The sequence below is a fragment of the Pongo abelii genome, chromosome 3 (assembly GCF_028885655.2).
Source record: "Pongo abelii isolate AG06213 chromosome 3, NHGRI_mPonAbe1-v2.0_pri, whole genome shotgun sequence".
NCBI classification, from domain to species: domain Eukaryota; kingdom Metazoa; phylum Chordata; class Mammalia; order Primates; family Hominidae; genus Pongo; species Pongo abelii.
Genome location: NC_071988.2, coordinates 204,444,966 through 204,466,709, shown reverse-complemented (window position 1 = coordinate 204,466,709; position 21,744 = coordinate 204,444,966). Strand labels below are relative to the sequence as shown.

At 40.2% G+C, this 21,744-nt stretch overlaps 1 protein-coding gene across 21 annotated transcripts in view; it reads right to left on the bottom strand.

Moving 5' to 3' along the window:
* TENM3 (teneurin transmembrane protein 3) overlaps positions 1-21,744 on the bottom strand; it is a 2,759,728-nt gene that overhangs the window by 636,214 nt on the left and 2,101,770 nt on the right. For 16 of the 21 annotated variants that reach the window (XM_054553583.2, XM_054553584.2, XM_054553585.2 and 13 more), the window contains exon 1: positions 18,353-18,479. The exons of 1 other annotated variant lie outside the window; for it this stretch is intronic. The gene's annotated coding sequence lies outside the window, so the exon portion shown is untranslated. Of the gene's footprint in view, positions 1-17,740; positions 17,893-18,352; positions 18,480-21,744 lie in introns of those variants that run through there. 4 more of the 21 variants (XM_063723744.1, XM_063723745.1, XM_063723743.1 and 1 more) reach the window with 3 other exon arrangements.

Sequence of the window (21,744 nt, the reverse complement as noted above, 5' to 3'; positions counted from 1 at the left end):
TCCCAGCCTCCAAACTGAAAAATAAATCTCTGTTGTCTATAAACTGTCTAGTCTCAGGCGTCTTGTTATAGCAGCACAAACAAGCTAAGAGAGTGTTCAGAATACCAACTTGGAAATGATGAGGTTGAGATGGCATTGGAACAAACCCCACCCTATACATTCCTCTCTCTGCCTTGAGTTCCGAGTGCAGTTTGTATTCCACATCTTCAGACTTAATCCTAGCTCAGTGTTAGTTCGTCTAATTATTACACATTTCTTTGGAGCTTCTAAAATAGATGTCTTCTTCTGTTTTTGCACCCCTTTCTTCACAGAGCCTAAGCCAATGTTGGGCTCAAAATAGGTGTTTAATAAATGATAACTCTGAACACATTAGAGCCGAAAAACAAAAAGGACTTATTTTCACTGGAGCCAACTAACATTTCAAAGACAAATGTTTAAAATTTGCTTTTCAGCAAAACATTAAGAAATTCGCCAGGTGTGGTAGCTTGCCTGTAATCCCAGCAACTCAACAGACTGAGGCAGGAGGATTGCTCGAGCCCATGAGTTTGAGGACAGCCTGCACAACATAGCAAGACATTGTTGTTTGTGTTTGTTTGTTTTAAAAAAGAAAGAAATCCACTGAACTCACTAATATGTTAGTGGATGTACGTTTGTATCATATATATATATATATTTGGACTGAGCCTCACTCTGTTGCCCAGGCTGGAGCACAGTGGCGCAATCTCAGCTCACTGCAATCTCCACCTCCCGGGTTCAAGCGATTCTCGTGCCTCAGCATCCTGACTAGTTGGGATTACAGGCATCTGCCACAACGCCCCGCTAATTTTTGTATTTTTACTAGAGATGGGGTTTCACCATGGTTGGCCAGGCTGGTCTCCAACTCCTGACCTCAAGTGATCCACCCACCTCAGCCTCCCAAAATGCTGGGATTACAGATGTGAGCCACCACGCCTGGCCTGCATCATATATTTTTAATATTTTTAGATTATATTTTTAATTGACAAGTGTATATATCTATGGGGTACAATGTAATTTCTCAATCCACATGTATACATTACGGAAGGATGTATCAGGCTAGTTAGCATTTCCCTCACTTCAAATATTTATCATTTCTTTGTGGTGAGAACATTTAAACTCCTCTCTTTTAGCTCTTTTGAAATATACAATAGCTTATTATTATAGTCACCTTGCTGTGCAATAGGTCACCAGAGCTCATTCCCGAATCTAAATGAAACTGTACCCTTTGACCAACGTCTCCCCTTCCCCGTGTCCCATCCCAGCCCCTGGTAACCACCATCTACTCTTCCACGACTTCGACTATTTTAGACTCCACATGTGAGTGAGATCATATGGTATTGGTCTCTCTGCATGATACATTTTTAAAAGAAACAAACAAGACCGATTCAAATGCTAAGTAATTCTGTTAATGAAACAGAATGAAACAGAAATTATTTTACTAATGAATGAAACAGAAATGATTTTACTAATGAAACAGAAATAATTTTACTATATTCAAGTTTGTCTTGTAATTTTTTCTACTCAATAAATCAATATATCGCAAATTTACATTGTATTTATTAAATATATTAAATTATATTTATATTATTAAATTATATTACATTTATTAAATATATTAAATTATATTGCAAAATTACATTGGGCACCACATTTCCATAGACATTTTTCTGGAATCTCTAAATCTTTAAATAGAATATTCTCGTTAGGTCATTCTAACAGTAATGTGGAAAAAGGTAACCATTTATTTTCATTTTTTTAAAAAAAGAACTGGAATATACTTAGAATGCTGTCCCTGTCCAGGTAGATTTGTTTTTCCCACAAAGCATCCCTGTTATCTGGCATCACGAGGGGATGTGTCCAAGTAAATCTTCTATCTCTCGAAATGTCAAAAATCTTTCCATCTTTTTCATATAAATTTTGGAAAACGCATCACACACATTGCCCTCTTAAGCAACTGTGGACCGTCAGTATGAGCGTTCACTATGCTAATGCTGTCATGTCACTGCTCCCAGATAAGACATCACACACTGTCACTTCTCCGGCCATCCACGGGCCAGACTGGAACAGCCTCTCAGCTCCCGCTCCCCCTGAGCTTAGCGCTTCTAATGGGTAACTCAGCAAGCCAGGGATCAACGCTGCTAAGAATTATTCATTAATTAAAAGTAAGATTCCAGGTGACAGGCCAAATACAGCGCAGGAGCTCTGTGACTGCATTGTGGTCATTCTTCCCTAAATGAGAGCCCCTGTTCCCAGCATTCTGACGGCTGGAAAGCATGTGTCACCATCCTGATACACACACACACACACACACACACACACACTCATACACACTATCCATTGTTCACTGCACACCTGGCCCCACTAGGGCCTCCCTGTGTGTTAGTTCATTTCACCTTCACAGCCACCCCACAAGAGGGTATGTTTAACATCTCAATTTCATGGTTTCCAAAGCAACTTCATGGTACAGGTGGGCTTCAAATTTCAGCCTCCAAATTCAATTCCAACACCCTCCACAAAACCATAATGGTAAACACGACGTTCATTATAAGGTGCCGATGACAATGACTCCGACAACTGAAGACACTACTGCCATCACCATCTCCACCATGTCTGCTGTGTGGGGGCCCCGGGCCAGGCACCTGGCAACAGCAACACCACTAGCCATCGTTACAAACCCCATGTTCAGATGAAGAAATAAGGGTCAGAGACGAGGCAGCTTTGCCCTAGGTCACACAGCACATAAGTGACAGAATGGGATTTGAGGACTTCTCTAATGTCGGAGCCCAACTTGGTCACCACAAAGTAATGAAAACCAGTGTGCTAGGGGAATTTTATCGATCTTTTTATTATTTTAACATAATGGTTAAGACATTCCAATGTATCACGGTTCACATTAGACTCTCCTTTCTTACAGAATTTAGTATCGGTATTCAGGCAACATTCAAATGCTAGCAAAAACATCCCAACATACTTTAGTTATAGCTGGCCACTGCAGTTCCGCTCCAAACAATAGGTGTATTAAGGGGGTCAAGAGCCTAGTATTGACTCTGGGAGGCAGAGATGGAGAGATAAGCAGACAGGGATGGGCAAGGACAAAGGATAGACCTAAGTGCTACCGCCACTTAACCCGTTCCCTCCCTGCCATGAGTAATTCTTACAGAAGACCTGCCGGCAGCCTAGGTTTCTGCTTTAAAGCAGGAAGAAGTGTACTGCAAACTGAAAACATTTTCTCCTCCAAAATGGGTAGAAGAGGATGGCATTCAAAATTACCCACAATCTGGACCCAAGCTCTCTCTCCAACCCTTCCTGGATTTCTCCATGAAGCAGCCTCTGCTGCAGACCTACTGCTCATTCACAGTCTCCCAAATCCGTCATACAGATCTCCGCAGTTTCATCACAGGTTGCAAACCGGTAGCCCAACTGCCAAACCCAGGCTGCAGACTCTTTTTGTTTGATTTGTGTGTTTCGTACGTTCTGTGTTTTTTATTCTCCCAATGAGCTCACATTTGAAAATCTAGAGATTTCACACAATCCATCCTCTAGCATTTCTTGAGAAATCTCACAATCTGGCAACACTAGGTTTCACCCTCACATGGAAATGACTAGTCTAGAGGCGCGACGTGGCACCTCCTTTTGGAGAAAGCGTGTGCCCTTTAGTTCACAGTCGTCACCACTCCCCATGTCTGACTCTGAGGCTATGTCAACATTGTTTATCATCAAACTTGCTCCGTTATTTTTCTAACAGTAAAGAAATACTTCTCTGTACCAATGTTTCTTTCAAAAATGGGGGTAAAAAAAGACAAAGAGAACTACATATTTTAAGAAATATGAGAGGATGCATATCTTGGTAGATGTGAAAATGTAATATGCAAATAATCTGGCCAAATTCATTGATCTGTGCTACCTGCTGGGGTTGCTGTTACCTGCTCATGAAGTTGGGCTTGCTACCGTTGATCTCTCAGTTGTCCATTGCGTTTCCCTCTCCTGGAACGCCCTTACCTCTCCTGGTCAAAGTCTTGTGTTTTTCCAGAGATCTATAGTCTCCAGCCACATCTTTTGTCCTCATCTAAATGCTGACAAGTCTGTGTTGGTACTATCTATTTAACACGAATCACAGGAGATCGTACAACAATAGAACCATAGACTTTTAGAACCTGAGCAGTCCTAGGTGATGACCGAAGTCCAGAGGCCACAAACCTTTTGTGGAGAGGAGCTATTCTCTAGTGAGGACACTTGACAGTGATGTAGAGTGAGGGAAGATTTCATTCCTGCATCAATTATTTACTGCTGGACTCTTCAGGGCCAGGCACTGTGTCAGCAGCTGAGGCTCTACTGAGAACAGGGAAGAAGGGTCTCTGCCTTCACAGGGGGTTTTTGTGGGCAAGCGTGCAACAAGCATTTTGCCAAGTTATTCCACTGGGAAGGAGGCAAACGGTCAGCTTTTGTTCTTCTCAGGTCACTGGCTTCCAGTGCCCCACTTTGTTGGGTATCTCCAGCCTTGAGTGGGTTGGGGGGAAAGGATAAGCCATGTGTTCCTACTGTCTCAGTTCACTGTTTCGAAACATTTGTGAGCCCCAGGGCTCCTTTGTTATTTGTTAGCAGTTAAGGCCGCAGGACCTTTGCAGTGTCTCGGAGTTTCAAGGCACTGCTAACGTCTGCATGCTGCAGGAAGGGTGGATGCTAGAACCATTAGTTTGGGTACCCCCCTTCAGTTCTCTGGCATTTCAAAGATCCATGGGCTATTCACATACGATCTGACCAAAGTAGTAATCCTTCTATTACCTCTCCTGGCTTTCTTAATAATTTTAATTACTGTCAGTTACCTCTTTATATCACGCCTCAACTAGAAACGAAAACTCCCTGTGAGTCTGGGATCAGGCCTTATTTCTTTTCATCTTTCCCAGGACACAGTCACTTGGACTCAAGAGCATGGACAAAACATGTGGGGCTGGATTTAAGTGAATTGAGGGAGAAAAAATGGCTGTGTCAGTAAAACACACTATAAATGAAGATATACATTCAAATCAGAGCAGAGATTTATTGTATTTATATTGCCTCGTAATTTTTATAGATTCAGTGGCAGTGGTTAATATTAATTTCTAATAATTTAAATAAGATAGGGGAAAATCTTAAGTTTTGACTGGTAAATACTGTATTACTCCCTGAACAATTCTCGAAAGTTTCCCTGAAACCATCGTTTTTCACGTTTTGGCTTTACATCTGACGCCTCACCCCGCCCTCTCGTTCTCCAAAGAGTATTCGTCAGACAACACATATTCTCTAGACCCTCAAGTAAGAAGAAAACAAAAATAACTGCATTATAAACAACATCTTTTACAACTAAATATTAAAATTAATAATTGTGTACAATTTTCTAATCTCAGAAAATATCATTACCCATTTCTAAGGATATCCAGTCTTACTGTAAATGAAGACAGAAAAAATTATGATGTTATAAAAGAGAGATATGGCTGGGCATGGTGGCTCACACGAGTAATGCCAGCACTTTGGGAGGCTGAGGCAGGAGGATCACCTGAGCCCAGGAGTCCAAGTCTACCCTGGGCAACATAGACCCCGTCTGTAAAAAAATTTAGAAATTAAAATAAAAAAAATATTTTAAAGAAGATAGGCTGTTCTAAAAAGTTTACAAATTTAACATTTATTAAAGTTTCTATATGGCCACAGTTTATCATTTTGTTGTATAAATACTATGACTGCAACTAAATATGCTGAATTTTTCTACAGCGTGAAATCACTGTACATGTAAGTGCTCATGTGACATCAGTTATTCTCCAACTTGGTACATCAAATTAAATGTAAGGGTTTAATACATTTCTCTCTAAAATATATTTTAATGGGGTTTTTTAAAAGTAAAAAAAAACCCACCATATTTTGTCTAGATTTTCAATTATGGAATCACTTTAGAAAAATGATGCATATAACAATAGACACTGGGGACTACTAGAGCGGGGAGGGGGGAGGGCTGCAAAATTAACTGCTGGATACTATGCTCACTGCCCGGGTGATGAGATCATCCATACCCCAAACCTCAGCATCATGCAACATGCCCATGTAACTAATCTGCCTGTGCACCCCTGAATCTAAAATGAAAGTTGAAATTATTCAAAAAAAGAAAAGAAAAAAAATGATTCACAGAAGTGTGGCAATCACTTGCTTCAGTGGCACGTACCTCCATAAAAATGTACTTGTTCTGGAGAAATTGTTAAATTTTCAGTGATTTTTTTCTGCATATTAGTTAAGCCAAAATTGTTGTGTTTTAACACTTGCAATTCTTCCTGATAACCACTGTCATAATGACTCAAAAACTAATAGATTCATCCATGGATCTATACACAACATAGTCCTGTTCTCCTTTAATCTTCCTCTATCACCAACATTCATAGGAAGTGAATTGCACAAAACACATGTACTTGTAATTACATTTGCAAAAAAAAAAAAAAATCCTCAAACAGCTGTGGAGACAGCAAAGATTAGAATCTGATAGTGGCTTAGAATAATGAAGAAAGGGATTCTGAGGGTTCAGCTACAGAGCTGATGAAAGATGGAAGGAAAACCTGCTTTTCAAAATCCTTAATCTGTATTACTTCTAAACTCTAAATTGAAACACATATATTTCAAGAATCTGAAATAATAAATGATGAGTAATGTTTCTCGACCAGACAATGATTTAAGATATGTATTAAACTTTGTGTTTTACTAGCAATAAATTCAAAATTTGTATATTATTTACCTAAAATGTTTGAAGGTCTTATTTAAATTATTATTCTTCTAAAAATCTCATAAAATAATTGAAATTTGGTTACATCTAGCTCATTTCTAGGCAGTATTATTTATTTCTTAACATTCCATTTACACCAATTATGAAAGATTATGAAAGTCTAGAGTCCTTGATGAAGCCTTGAATAATCAACTGTCACAGTGAATTGATCATAAAATAACCTTATAGTTTCCTTATTATAAATACTGAAGAACAGAAAATAATTTTAGTATCATATATCTTTATTATAGATATAAACTATTTGAGAAGATGACGCAGAACAGAAACGTGACAATTATAAAGAGCCATCTTTTGAAGTTGATTGTATGTTTCAATAAGTACACAGACACCAGAATTATTTATACTGTAGAAAAACTTACTGTATTCCCTCACTTTGCAATTTTTATAGTGAATTTTACTACTCTTTTAAAACTTTTAGAAGCTTGTAGCCTCAGAAATAAGAGCCCATTTATTAAGGAAAATTAATTCTCCACAATAAATTATGCTTTTTTATGTGGCATTACTTGTGTTTTACAAGTAAAATGACTCAATTAGCCAATACCTGGTATTTTCCAATTTTGAACAGAACCAATTGTCTTGTATTTGATTGACACTGACTAAATGAAAACTGATATAAACACAATTATGTAATCTGACCACTTAATTTTCCATTTTCAATATATTTACTGGACCAAAAAAACAGAGGTCTCCTTAGAATGACACATTTTCGTCAAACTCTTATGCTGTGCAAACAATTTTTCATTACACGTTGGGGATATACTCACATAATATAATGCCCTTTCATTTTCTTTTTTAAAATCCATGACCAAAGCAAGCTATAATATGCTCAGTATTACATACACGTGTATTACATATATGTTCAGAGAAAATTAACTAACCCTCATATATATGATGGCTTCATTTTTACATGTCACTATTTTCTTCTCAAGTTGCTTTCAATATTATTAACAAGGGGAAAAGCTTACAGAGAACTTGCATCAGGCCATGGACTTTGCAGACTGTACTGAGGAGGTACACCACTTAAATGACTGAGTACCCCACAAGAATCAGTGCACTGGTCATCTGGCATAAATGGAAAAGCATTCTTCAGTAGATAATCTGGCTTCATTATCAAGCATCAAAATAGTAACCTCTGCATTTCACTGAATCCATTAATACCTAACATATATGTAGACTAAAATTCTATACAAATATTAGATTTAGGAAAGAAACCAATTAACTTTTTAAAGAAACATGAAATGATAGCCAGCTAGTCTAGCGCTACTTGATAAAACTATTGTGTAACAGATTCTGGGATTACAGATTCAGGGGAGAATGTATAATCCTTCATCAAAGAGTGGCAGCTTATCCACAAAGCTTCCTATCCCCGATGGGCTATTCTTTTAAAAGTAATAACGAGGGCGTAAAAACTACGTAACACTCTTCCACCAAAATTAGCCATTTATACCAACGATTCTTAATAGTAAAAGAACCAGAACCTCATCCTGAAAGCCTTTGAGATCTTTCTTTTAAGGAAAAAAAAAGAAAAAAGCATAATGTGCATTAATAATTTATATCGATTCCTAAATCAACTGGTTATGCTCCAGACTTAAAATTAAGTGATAAAAATTACATTAGAAGGTATCATTGTTTTTAAAAAGATAAAAATAAAATAATAAAAAAAAATCCCTACGAGGCTTACATTAGTAACATTTTTCCAAGACTATGAACTATTTATACTTCACTTTCCTCAACATTTAAAATTTTTAAAGTGAATTATAGAGGCTTTTTAAAGTTGAAGTGGTAATTACACAACCAATCCACACGTCTTACGTCACATTTACATGAAATACGTGATACATTCATGATTTGTTTAAGTAACTCACATTGTCCTTTGCTGATAGCTCAATATAAAATTTACCAAACTTGATATGTTAAGATTCCCATCTGAAGTACAATACAGTGTCTAAAAGCTACTTTCATCAGATAATGTGAGAAGAATTAACTGACGGCATCTCATAGAACAAGCACTCGGTCCTCTCCTTCAGATCTCTCATTTGTCACAAGACATCAAACAACTGCATAGTGGAGCTGAACTAGAACTAGATTTGAAGGCTCAGATTTTACAGAAAACTTTCAGAATGAGAAAATGGACTTCTGTCATGGCTATACTGATGGTTGACTGAAGTTCCTAACATCGTACTTGAATGAAATGCAAGACTGTATTAGTTTTATTGAAATTACCTTAAACCAGAATACCAAGAATTGATGTATCTTAAAATCTGACACTTGTTTTGCAAATGCATTCATGCTGTGTGACTAAAGATGTATCATTCATCTTTCACATTTGTAATAACTTTTTTGTTATCTGTATGGATTTTACATATTGTATATTCATGATATTCTCCCAGTATCTAAATTACATAAACTGTAATATTCATTAAATTAAGGTATTTTTATAATTTTAGAACACCAGATTTATCGGATCATCCTATTTCTTTTTTAGGCTCCCTTTAAACAGACTTCAGTTAGTGTATGTTTTGATTACTAATATTTTTTAATTCTTTATTTATGGGTTCTAAATCATATTACCAGTATAAAGAAAGATCTGAAGTCCCCTGAAACATATAAAAGATAAAAGCCCAAGTGCAGATAATTTAAATTATTAGGGTTTCTTTATACACATCTTTAGTAAATCAATATTTGAATCTCAAAATATATAAAATTAGGTCTTTTCTGTTTGAGACTGCACTTTTAACTAAAAGGTACTGTGCTTCAAATTTTTACAGGAAGAATTTTTAAAATAAATTTACTACTTAAAATTACATCTTTTTTCTTTGGTTTAAGTTACAACACTAAGCAAATTCTGTAGCATCTACTATCACACTAATTAAAACAATATAGAAAATTATATCACAACCAAAACACAGGATAAAAAACTTTAAATTTTTAAAGTACTTTATCTTTAGTAAAGTGTTGACTCAAAGTCCCTGTCACACATGTAATTTTTTAAATTAGTAAAAATCGAAGAAAAAAATCTTACTGGCAAATCAGCTTAACATACCAATATTGTTTATTAAAAAATTGTAGTGCCAGAGTCTTTTCATTCAGAGATTGTATATTCTAGGATAAAGTAACAATTGAGGACTAATTTGCTTTACTTTTTTAATCACAAAAAACATGATAGGGTATTCTACTCATATTTGGAAAGAAAAAATATAAGGAAGCATAAAAATTATTCTAAAAGTAAGGACTCATTTCTGGTTTGACAGGTATACCTTACATACAAGTAACAACTTTAATTTTTGTTTAAATTAAAATTTATTTTAAATGTTAAATATGTTAGTAGCTCCATAGAAGAAAAACAAGTTGAAATTTAAAGCAGAAATATCAACTTACAAATGTATTATAGATAGAAAATGTCTGTTCTATTTAAATTTGAAGGATAACATCCTGGCAGAGGTTCTCTTCAGCTTTCACCCCTTTCTGAATCCTTTCTGAACTATTAAATTCATTAATAGTTCTGTAAGGCAACAAATGTACTTTCTTTCTCCTAGTAGGTCTCATTATTTTCAAGAGCTTTTCTAATTATTTTGGAATTTTCTGAAAGTATTAGCTAAAAGATGAGGAATAACATTTCAGTTATTTTCATTGCATCAACTTATTCTCACTGTTACTGATACCATCATAAAATTCAGCCATATCCTTGTAAGAATGCCTTATTTTTGTGACAATCAAGAGACAAAATATGGCTGTGTATACTACAGTTTTTATTTCTTTGCAATATTATAGTTCATCACTTATCTATAATATGTACTTAGATTACTAGATTAGTTTTTATTATTTGCAGTATTTTAACCTAAACTTAACTATTCTCATCATTACACAAAATTTAAGTGAAAAAATTTTAAAGTTTTAAATATTCATTTCATTTTGGCTTATAAATACAGAAAAATGTAATAATGCTGTCCAAGATGCTTTTGTTTTTTGTTTTGTTTTGTTTCATTTGCTCCTAAGAGAAAAAAAGTCATAGATTTATTCTTCAAGAACTATAGGAGTGATAGCTTTCTTTAACTGTAAGTTATTATAAATTCTGAAAGAAATAAAAGTTACAGCTGTCTTCCCCTGGTTTTCATAATTATTTCAAATGGCAAGCTCTGTGCCAATTTTCTTAAGAGCTATTTAAAAGAACCAGTCCCTTGCCAGTTTTTTTCTACCTACATGTGGACAAATTCCAAATTCTCTGATAAAAAGTATTAGAATAGATGTTACTCTTTAAAAAGAACATTAGGTAGACTGAAAATAAACAATTAGTTTACTTTTCAATAGCGGACTTTTTTACCAAAATAAACATAATCTCACATTCATATATTTGCACATGCTTCATGCAAAGTATTGAACACGCTTCACGCATTTCTCCCTGTAAAGTATATTCTAATAATTGAATCCTGTCTTTTCACTGTCTGCATAACGTACCTTCTAGTATGTAGCCCAAGAACATAAACTCTCCTAAGATACCATCCCAGTATAGAAGCCACATGCTGGACACGATAGGATGCTGGAGACACTCTTGAGTGAGGACCTCTTCTTTGGAAACGCCCCTATTGTCAAAAAAGACACCTCCTCATGCAGAGAGGGGGGTCAACAATTCTAGTCACAAAATATTAGTTGAGCATAATTTAACTCAAGAGGAAATAATGCATTCTAATAAAAAAGTAGCTTTTCTGTTTGGGGGAGGGCACAGAGGGCCACAAATCCACGTCACCCTCTTATTCAGAGTGTGCTGCTATCTTCATAGACAGCTACTACACTCAGAGGTGCTACGGAATCGGACTGAAGGAAGACACTCACTACCAAGCTGTTAATTCTTTCTAAGTAATGGCAACCTGAAGAGAGATTAGCATAAGAATTCTAGCAAATATTACTAGTAATTAAATAAAGGAAAGAATGACTAAAATATATTCATTAAGAGCTGTATCTTTAAAGGTAAGTGGCCTTTGTAAGTTACCTCCTAAATGGTCTTTTTAAATAATCAGAGTTGTGTGTTTTTCTTTAAGTCTCTGTATAGAAAACTATAACTTGATTTTCAGTCTCATTAACAAAGCAAGCATGCCTATAAAATAGAGCTGTTAGAACATTTTCTTTTTTCCATCAATATAAGCAACTGTATACAATATTTGGAATGTCTTGGATTAATTTTAAGAACTGATATTCTGATTCTCCTGCAGGGATTGAAAATACATATATTTAAAAGTGAAAAAATTTACAAGTTAATTTTCTTCTGTACTTACCCAATTAAATTAAATGACAAAATGTTCCCTTTAGTTTGCTTTTCCTGTCACACACCCTGCTACACACAGAAAATGCTCAAAGGACCATCACTCATTATAAAAGATATTCATTTTCCTATTTTCTCCCCTTTCACTCTCTTTCTCTTACTCCTCTCCCTTCCTCTTTTCCTTTCTTCCTCCCTTCCTCCTTCCTTTATCTCTTTTTGGTTTTGAGGCAGACATCAAGTAGACCTAGTTATAAAATAGCTGGTTAATATTAAATAATATGATCCCATCCCAGGGCAACCAAATCACATTATCTCCACCTCTCCCCAACTACTCTAACAGAAGTAAAAACTACTCCACAATATTTGAGAATACACTATCAACAAACGCAATGACTTTTGTATCCCACGACTTTTATATAATTATATAAATGATACAATTTTATATCATGAAATGCAATTGTGAATACAGGCACTATGACTTCCCCAAAACAATATTTTCAGAAGGTATCACTGTGTTTTTGCATGCTCTAGTACAAACTACAGAACTATGAATGTGGGTCAAATGGTAAATAACAATAGTAATAAATGCCACATCTCCATAAGTAATGATTAACTCCTAAACTTACAAAAAAGAATATAAGCATAGTTTAGTGTTATGCTACATTTCACTCCACACATGCTCCTAAACATATAAGAATTACCTATTTTCTGAAGGAAGTCAAGGAACTCGGTTAAGACTGCCACCTATCACAAACTTGTTTGAAAAGTCAGTGCCACCCGATCCTAGCTCTTCTAAGACTCCAACAAAGTTATCAACAGGGAAGTAAAATCTCATTATTATTATTATTATTACATGATATGGTTTCAATCATCTACTCATATGACTTATGAGTTCATTCTATGATACTGACATTAATTTGCAGTGACTAATTTAAAATAGAAAGACATGGGTTTGAGTAGATCACTATTTTTAGTAAATTCCATGTAGCTGTTCTAACTAGGCAATCACCTGGGTTATTTCACCAAAACTACAGAAAATTTTATCGCAATTCCTTCAAAAGAATGAATCCTATCGTAGTTTCAGTATACGAAGCATCTATGTATCTCAGGGCATGTTTCTGCATTTTGATAGTTTATACTCTAGTGCTTGTGTAAAATAACATTTTGAAAATGGTAGTTTAACTGCATTATTTTAGCATTTAAAACTATTTTAAATGGATGTCTTAAGCTGGAAAAACACCAATCCGATGCCAAGAATCTATCATTACAGAGAATAAAATAAAGATACATAGTTCTTATCAAGTTTTTTTCCTTCCTGAAAGTAATGAGTAATGCCATTGTGGGAACTTTACATGCACTAGAAAGCAGTTACATCTTTCTTTAGAAATCATATATACTACGGATATATGTTGACATATATGGATATATGTTGATATATATGGATATACTATGGATATATTAGAATGCTAATCTATATTAATCTTATATTCTGTGCTCCTAATCTTTTATTTGATTGGGACAACATGTATCACAATGTAATATGGACCAAAGCCCAAGAAAATCTTAACGTGGTCTTTCAGAAGAGACTTAAAAGCTGATAAAACCAAAGCTGACCAGGTACAAATAAGAAACAAATGCAAATATCACAGTGGGGATGATAACATTCACCATCTCTCCACATTTCCATTAAGGAATTACCTCCACATGCATTATCTTTCATTGTCAGGATTACACTGTCTTATGAAATAAAGTTATAACACATGCACAAGAGGTCCATCCAATATTCTAACAAATCTCTGAAAAACTGAACTAGAATGTTAATACAAACAAAAAAGGACATAACCTAGATGGATTACGATTACTATTAATGACTCAAAAGGCCATAGAATCCTTTGATGGGCAAGAAAATATGCCTTGAGGCATATTGCATTTTGGGAAAATAGGCTATTTGAGTTGAATATATGTTAATGAATTGCTTCCTCATGTTTTATATAATTCTTAGAAAAAGTTCAAATTAGGTCCCCAATAGGATGTTTTAATTATGAGAAGCAATCTTTTGAAACTCATACAAGCCATCACACTTGTTTGGAAACAAATGACTTTTCAAGATGGAGAAGTATTACTATCAATCACCAACAAGTTAATTCTACATAATAAGGCAGGTTTAGATGCAAACTGATCCATTGTGGAATGCTGTATCTAAAATTGATTACAACAGCACTCAAAATGAATGCAGCCCTCCAAACCACTTCTTTGCTCAGAAACATTAATCTCAATTAGAAGGAGAGCTTCATAATGGTAATGCTTGGTATAAAAAAGTATAAAATAAATCAGGTTTTATAAGACACAACAATTAGTTTTCAGACTAAGGTTTATTTTATTTTATTTTATTTTGAAGCACAAAATTTCCATCAGGTCTGTTAAACCAGCTGATGTTTCCGAAAATAAGTTTTAAATGTATTCTAAAAGAAGCTTATGTAAAATAATTTTTAAAACTTAGTTGTTGAAACTTTTAAATAACGTATTATTGTGTTATCTTTTCAACAGACTTTACTCCGAATGCATGTGTTCAATTTTTCTACGGGCTATCATTTCACTTTATAAGGCAACCATGAACACAACACTAACTTCAACTAGACATTCAAAGGAATATGTAATTGGTTATGGACCACAGTAAACGTTTGGTGGCAAACTATTATATTCTTTGCTCATATTCTCAGCCTAAGTAAAGAAAGTATGCCCTCAAAGTCAAAATGGATATTTGACTATCAAACGAAACACGGGGTAGACGAGCAATGTGTAATTCAACATGCTTAACAGGTTTCCACAGCACAGCTTCCAGAAAAGGGCAGACAATTCATCACAGCTGCTGAACACACTGATTCAAATAAATATAAAACTTGGATGATATTCAACCACCATCCAGAAATCAAATTTTTACAGGGTAAAATAAAGTTTAATAAAAAGGAGGCACATGCATTTATTTAAATAACCAATATTAATAAACTAATAAACTTGGCTTTGTTGGGCTTTTATATCAGGCAATGACCATGCTCTGAACTTATTCCCTAGTATCCCTATAGGTAGGATAAACTTCAGCATTTCCAAACATACATTAACAGCTATTGCAAAAACATCATTTATTGTACGCCCAGCCTAACGGTGATTCAGTTATTTCTGACAGGTCACTCTACTCACAACGATAGCCACGCACTTCTTCCTGCTATCTTCTTTGCTTGACTCTTTACAAAGAGAATAATGACTCTTGGCTCCCAGAAGCAAAGCTAAGAGAGTAGCTTGAACTTACTAATTGGATCATTACTGTTTAGCTAGGTTTTCTTTCTGAATAAGTTTAAAAGTTTTCACTCTCTTTAGGAGCTTTTTTTTATTCAAAGATAAGCATCCTTATCTTTCTTTGTCTTCACCCTAATAAGGCAGGTTCCCTTTTCTAACCAAAAGACTGATGACACGCCTACCGAATCATAGTAAGAAAAGCCTCAATAATTTACCTAAAATATCTTTCTAGAAAATAAACACAGCCATGCAAAATAATCCCATTTGGAGGAATAACTAGTCACAGTCCCATAAATCTATCTGCTTTATTTCCAATAATCAAGTAATCCTCATTAGGGTGCATAGGTTGCTAACATAAAGCTATTGGCACAGGGGGTTCATAGAGTTTTCCAAATATATAAACATTAGCATGGTGATTAGCATAACTACATTTTTCATAAAAACTGTGCAGTGCATTTAAAATGTGTATTTGATTTGAACTACTTTTTCTAACTATATATTCTTTTCTAAGTTATTTAACATAAGATATGTTTGTTTACTACTAGAAAAAAATCTTTGATTAAGAGGAATAATAAAATTCATGTAAGAAAAAAAGAACAAGATTGTTAAGGGAAATGCAACAGGAAGAGATACAGACAATCCTGAAATACACAACAGAATAACTAAACTCATTATAAACTCCTATCTTTGAAGAATTTAGGAATAATTTGTGAATGCCATGACATTTTAAAGTGGGATTAGCAAGTCTTATTACTGAACTAACCTCTCACTCTTAGATCAAGAATTAAATATTTACTCTGCATTTAGAATTACAAATCCAAACTTTCAGGGCTCATACAAGAATTTTATATATTAAGATATACACGCTCGAAGTTTTAGAAAATTAAAAGTGTATTAAGGAATGCACAAAGCAAGACTGTTGAATTTATAAAATCTTGTTTTAATTGAAATATTAAAATAGATAATTATTATTACACAGTTGCTCTTAATTCTAAAGTCAGTCTGTTCTCAATATATTAATACCATAAAGGTCACAAATACTTCTCCAAGTAGGCAGTGGGGAAAAAGGGATATGCGTCATTATTTTAAAGAAATTCACTAAGGGATCAAATCACCAAGTTCTGTTCAGCTACAATACCATCTTTTGGGATACTCTTCCAAGCTTTGCAGAGATGCCATATTCACCTTTTTTCTTTTGACAAGAGAAGAGAAAGGTAATGCCTCAACATATTTCTATTTCTAGTGAAAAGACCACCCAGTGGATTCTGCCAGAGTCTACCAATGTTTGACAAAATACATTGTCAGAAGATAAGAAATAGAGCATGATAAAGAGACAGTCCTGTTCTCGGGCATCCCAGCCGTCTGGGGCCCTGTAAAAAGTCTAGGACAGCTCTCAGTCTTTCATTTCCATTGCACCTCCTCACACGTACCTGGAAACTTTTCTCTACCTCCAAATCATAATGACTTCGGGAAACACGTATGTGATGTATTTACACGGTACAAGTACTTGTTACCCTCTCTCTACAATAAAAATTAACAAGTTACCACTCCAGCCACCTTAAAGGTGAGGCAGTAAGAATGGAATCCAAGCTGCATAGTAAGATGCTCAGCAAAGATCAATCAGACACAACCCGCCTCAACCTAAAATATGTGAAGCTCTTTGTAATCGGTTGTAAAACACGAGAGGGACTTAGAATCTCAGTTGCAGGCTCATAAATTCGTAATTTTTGAAACGCCCAGCTCAGGATATTTTGTGTGTGTTTCCAACCCCATCCAGAGTTTCCCGATCAAGTTTCAGCCGTGATCCACCACTCCCCACGCTACCCCTCGCCCCGCACTCTCCCTCCTTCACTCCTTTTCAACTTGGCTCCCTGGTCGCTGCAGAAGCCTTCTCTCCCCTGCCTGCCCCGGAAAACGGTGACATCCCAGGGCTTTCCGCTCGCTGGAAGCCCCCTAGGATCCTGTCAAGACGCCCCCGCAGAGGACGCGGGGCCCCGCCACACATCGGGGGCCGAAGAGGACCAGGCGGGCTCCCCTTCCCCGCCCCCACCGGGCGCCCAGCCTCCGGACTGCCTTCCTCAGGGACCCCGGGGCTCCCCAGTACGGGGGCGCGGCGCTTGGCTCCCCGGGCGAGAGGCGCCGGCGAAGTTCCCACCTGAGCCGGCGGCCGGAGGTGGCGGGCGCGAGGTCGGGGCGGGGACGGGGAGGCCGGACCGCGGAGAGAATCCGCGCGCCAGGAGGATGCCCCCGCGTCCGCCACCTCCCGGGGCCACGCGCCGTCCCAGCTCGCGCCCGCCAGCTCCCGGCGCCGCGGCCCGGCACTAGGACCCCAGAAAGGAAGGAGGGCGCGCCGGCGGCGGCGCCGCACTTACCGCGCTCGGCTCGCCCGCGCCGCCGGCTCGCTCCCCCGCAGCAGCCGCCGCGTCCGCCCGAGCCGCGCGCACACCGCGCCGGGCCAAATTCAAAGGAGCCGGGCGCGGGGGAGGGGGGCCCCGCCGAGGGAGCGGGGAGCGGGCGCCGGCGGGGCGGGGGCGGGGAGGGGGCGCGAGTGTTACAACTTCCTTCCCTGCCCGCCCCCGGCCGCGCGGCCCCGGGACGCGGGAGGGGAGGGCGCCGGCGCGCCAATGAGTTCACTTTCTTTCTCTCCCTCGCGCTCCCCCTCTCCCCGCCCGCCGGCCCCTCCAGCCTCCTCCAAGGCGGCGGACCAGGCCGGGCCGGAGTTTTCGGGGCTCGGCCCGCGAGCGGGAGGACCGGGGAGGCGAGGGAGGAGGAAGGCGAGAAGGGCCAGGTGAGGAGGCCCGCGGGACGCCCGGCCGGGGAGCGGCATCCAGGACCGTAATTGTGCGGCGGGGGACGCGCCGGGCCGAGTGTGCCCGAGCCCGGGCGCGTACACGTGTCCGTGTGTGTGTGTGTGTGTGTGTGTGTGTGTGTGTGCGCGCGGGAGTGTGCGAGGGAGAGGAGGAGAGGAGAAGAGAGGAGCCTACCATGCGCTTCTCCCGGTGCAGATCGCGGGAGAGCCCAATCACGGGGCGAGCTGGACCTGGCTGTGATCATTTATAATCCTTGACTCCTCCGCTCCGCCACTTGTCAAGATGACAGGTACTTTATTTCTTCTTCTTCTTGATTCAAAAAAAGAGATTCCCCGTTTACTGCCTTTTTCTGTCAAATGGGATTTGCCGGACTGAACCACGTTCGCCGCCCCTCCCTCCTTCCCTCCTCCCGGCCGCGTCGGGTTCGGGAAAGCACCGAGGCTCCCATGCTGTGACCAATCAGTGCCTCGACTACTCTCGCCGTGATTTAGGGGTCATCCGTGAATAACACTTCACGCTGATGAATGGCTCTTGCCGGCTTTCGGCTCTGATGACGGGTCTGCCCGCAGCTGATTGCAAACACTAATGAACTTACTGCGCCATTTGAAATTCACACGCACCAACAAAGTGCGGGGGTACGTGCGTGGGGGTCTGTCCTTTTCTGCTGCGGATGGCGGGGAGGCGGCCCTGGGGGAGGGGGCGGGTAATTGCTTTGGACTTAAGTGGAAACACTTCTCTGTGTAATCAAACCTCTAACCTTCTTAGAAAACTACTTTTCTTGATCTTCCGTAGGGTGGGCATTGCAGGTCAGCTGAGTCACCCGAGGAGGTGGGAGTGCAAGACACTGCCGGGAAGACGGATTCTGAGGCAGAAGGGTGTAATTAAGGATTTCCACTCCCGGTAGGCGGCCCGTCCTTTGCAGAGCCTCTGAAAATGACCCGCGCCTTCCTTTCCACAGTGTCCTTTCGTCCGAGACCGAAAAGCGCAAATGACCTTTGGACAGGGAAGGGAAACAGTAAAGACTCAGACTTCCTTACCAGCCCCTGGTCGGCACTGTAGCAGAACAATTGTCTGCTCCCCAGGTTCAAGCACCTAGGCCTCCGCCCGGCATCACCTGGCCAGAGGCGGACCCGGGAGTCCTCCGAAGGCTCCACTCCCCACTTTTACTACTCTTCCTTCCTCTCCATTCTCCCCTCACATTAGCAGCCGAACACGTCCCTGCCTCGATTTTGTTTGCTGTGGGAGGCGAAAAAAAAGTTTGCTGCTCCTCACAAGACACTGCCACTTTCTACTCACTGAAGTTCCCACCGCAGCGCTGGCTCCCGGCTCCCTAGCCCCCGCCCCCTGTCTGCAGGAAAGCCCTCCCCCGGAGCTTCCGAAACTGCTGGAGGTTCCAGAGTTTTGTAGCTCCGAATGGGCGACCTGAGCCGAACCGCTCTCTGGCTGGGCGGTCGGCGGGATCTTTCAGGCTCCTTTCGGGTCCGGGACGGGGCGGCGGCAGAGGTGGGGCGTGCGTGCTTGGGGCTGCCGAGTGAGTGCGGCTCCCTCGTGCGCGCCCGAGCATCTCCCCGCCCTCCCCTGGGACCAGCAGTCCGCCCGTGGAGGGCTGGGAGCCCGCGACCAGGCCTGCCCCGGCCGTCGCCGACCCGTCCTTGGAAGCGTGGCGGAGACTGGTGCGCTCTCAGCCTCCTCGCGCCACCCTCCACTTTCAGCTTCAGAGCAGAGGATTCTGCCGACCTGTACCCGTACCTGTACTCGGCCGTTAGGAAATCCACGTGCATTTTTAACTACCGTGCAGAACCAGAAACTGATCGAGCACTGGGAGAACAAGGACGACGCTTCCTAGGAAAGCCTGAACCTTTATGTTAGTTTATCCAAAGTTTGGGCTAGAAGTGAGGAGAATCCCTAAACTCGAACTAGTGTACCCAGACCCACAGCCCGTGTTTCCGAAGTTGCTAAGTGCCCGAGCGCAGCGCGTTAAGTAGAGAAGTCTTGGTAGTAAGCGAGCCCGACCCGGCTCTCGGGGCGCTAGTGACGGAAAGCAGCATACGCGTATCTTTGCGGGAAGAATCTAGAGTCGCCCTGGGATAGATCCATCTCCTTCTGCCACTGAAATTCACACTTGAAAAAGATAAGGTCATGGGGGCGGATGAATGATATCCCCCACTCATTCCACCCATTCTTATTATTAAAAAAAAAAAGGCTTGTCAATTATGAAGGAATGTCCCAGATATTACATGAAGACCATGCAAACTACTTGAAATTTGAATCCGGACATGATTGTAAGGAAACTCTTTCATAAAGCACTTTTGTGGCCCAGTTCCCACACACACAAAAAAGTATTAGGTCTTTAAAACTTTTATAAGTATGTAAGTGATACTCCCTCTTACTATCTACGAATACACAATAAAGAGATGAGACACTGCCCCAATCCTAAAGAGGCCAGAACTGAAGTGCTATGTTGTGGGAGTTGGGAGATGCTTCTTTTTTCCAGCTCTTTTTTCTAGAATCCTCATTACAACTAACGCTGGTAATAAAGGTAGGAAAACAATAGAACTCGTAAAACTTAGAAATGGTAATAAATCTTGGCTCCTGTCTCTAGCCCAGTTCCTCTTACATGAGATTCAAAGTTTTTCAGTATGCAATGCTGAACATTCACACTATGGTTGCAATATAGAAAAAAATACTCTAGAACTCATTAATACGGCCCTGCGCACTCTATGCCAGGCGTCGCTGGTGGACAAAGAGCTCAGGGGTCCTCCTCTACGTCTGCCTGCGCCTGTAATCCAGACAGCTTACGTGTGTTAAATTTGGGTCTCTCTCTGTCTCTCATACAAAGAAGTTCCATCATTTGAGGCCGTTAGGAAAAGCTGATGTTGTGCAGTGCCAAACTATCACACGCTTCCTCCTTCAAATGAATCCCTGGAAAGCAGAGAAGCAGCTCGCTACGTGACCATCATGCTTTTTGCCTCACTGAGCTGTTGTCAAGAGAGGGCGGGGATGGCGGGCAGCTCACGTCGTGCCCTCCGCAGCAATAAAAACTGGAGCGGGAAAAGAAATGCAAGACATCGCTGTCTGTTTTGCAAGCCTCTGGCCGCTCTCAGCAAACTCTGCCCGGTGCGGCTGGTGACTTTGCGGTGTGAACGCAGCCGGTCGTGCTCGGGATAATGGGACCGAGCTGGCGGCATCGCCCTCCCGTGGGCCCCTCTTGCCACACAGATGCGCAGCTCTCCAAAAGGAAAATGTGGCCCAGCTCCCCTCGCCTAGCCCTAGTCCTAGGAACGCATGCCTGGGACCTTTGCAAGCCTCTAAAAAGTGCTGGGGTGGTGGGGGGGTGGGGGGCCGGAATAATGGGCCGAACCTCCGGATTCGTTTTGGGGAAGAGGAGCCAGGCTCTTGCCCCACTACTGAGGCAAGGCCAACAGCACCCTGCCCTGCTGCTCCACCGCCTCCCCGCGGGCCAAGTCTCAGCCGAGTGTCGCTGCCCACCTGAAGGTGACACCTGTCCATTTTAGTCAGCATCACATGCGCCTTCCCTTTCTCCCCTTTGGGGGCTGTCCATTTTC